Raw genomic sequence first — 452 nt, forward strand, 5'->3', positions numbered from 1 at the left:
CAGGTCATCAGAGTAGCTTCAGACTTCCTGTAAATGATCTCGGAAAGTTAAGGAGACAAGAAAATTTTACGATATGTTGACAAAAGATCTTGTAGGTAAATTTTCCACCTTGGGTTGAGTACATCACTGGTTGGAAAGAGAGTCATCCACTGAGTGGTAAATGACTTTGAATCAGCCTGACAAAGATCCTTTACAGGAGAAAAAGAAATTGAACAAGTAATTGTCACTGAAAGTTAAGTAGAAGATGAGAACCAACTAAAAATAGAACATTAATGTTACTCACCTGTATGCAAACTATCGCAGCTATTCTAACCTTCGAGCTTTGGGAACAACAAGAATCCCGTACGGAAGCGTCACTGTCACTAAAATCAGAATCTGATGATATAACATCAGAATTACCAGAATCATGAAGAGACAGGCGCCGCCAGTCACAAGACACTGGCTGCTTAGTG

General features: G+C 39.4%; 1 long non-coding RNA gene across 1 annotated transcript; it reads right to left on the minus strand.

Annotated features, from left to right (window-relative positions):
- LOC104775008 lies at positions 1–446 on the minus strand. Its single transcript, XR_765640.1, has 3 exons — positions 284–446; positions 109–188; positions 1–27 (listed from the first exon to the last, which is right to left on the minus strand). It is a non-coding gene; the product is annotated as an uncharacterized LOC104775008 (long non-coding RNA).
- Positions 447–452: the final 6 nt, after the last annotated feature.

The sequence above is a fragment of the Camelina sativa genome, unplaced genomic scaffold, assembly GCF_000633955.1.
Source record: "Camelina sativa cultivar DH55 unplaced genomic scaffold, Cs unpScaffold07789, whole genome shotgun sequence".
Taxonomy (NCBI): domain Eukaryota; kingdom Viridiplantae; phylum Streptophyta; class Magnoliopsida; order Brassicales; family Brassicaceae; genus Camelina; species Camelina sativa.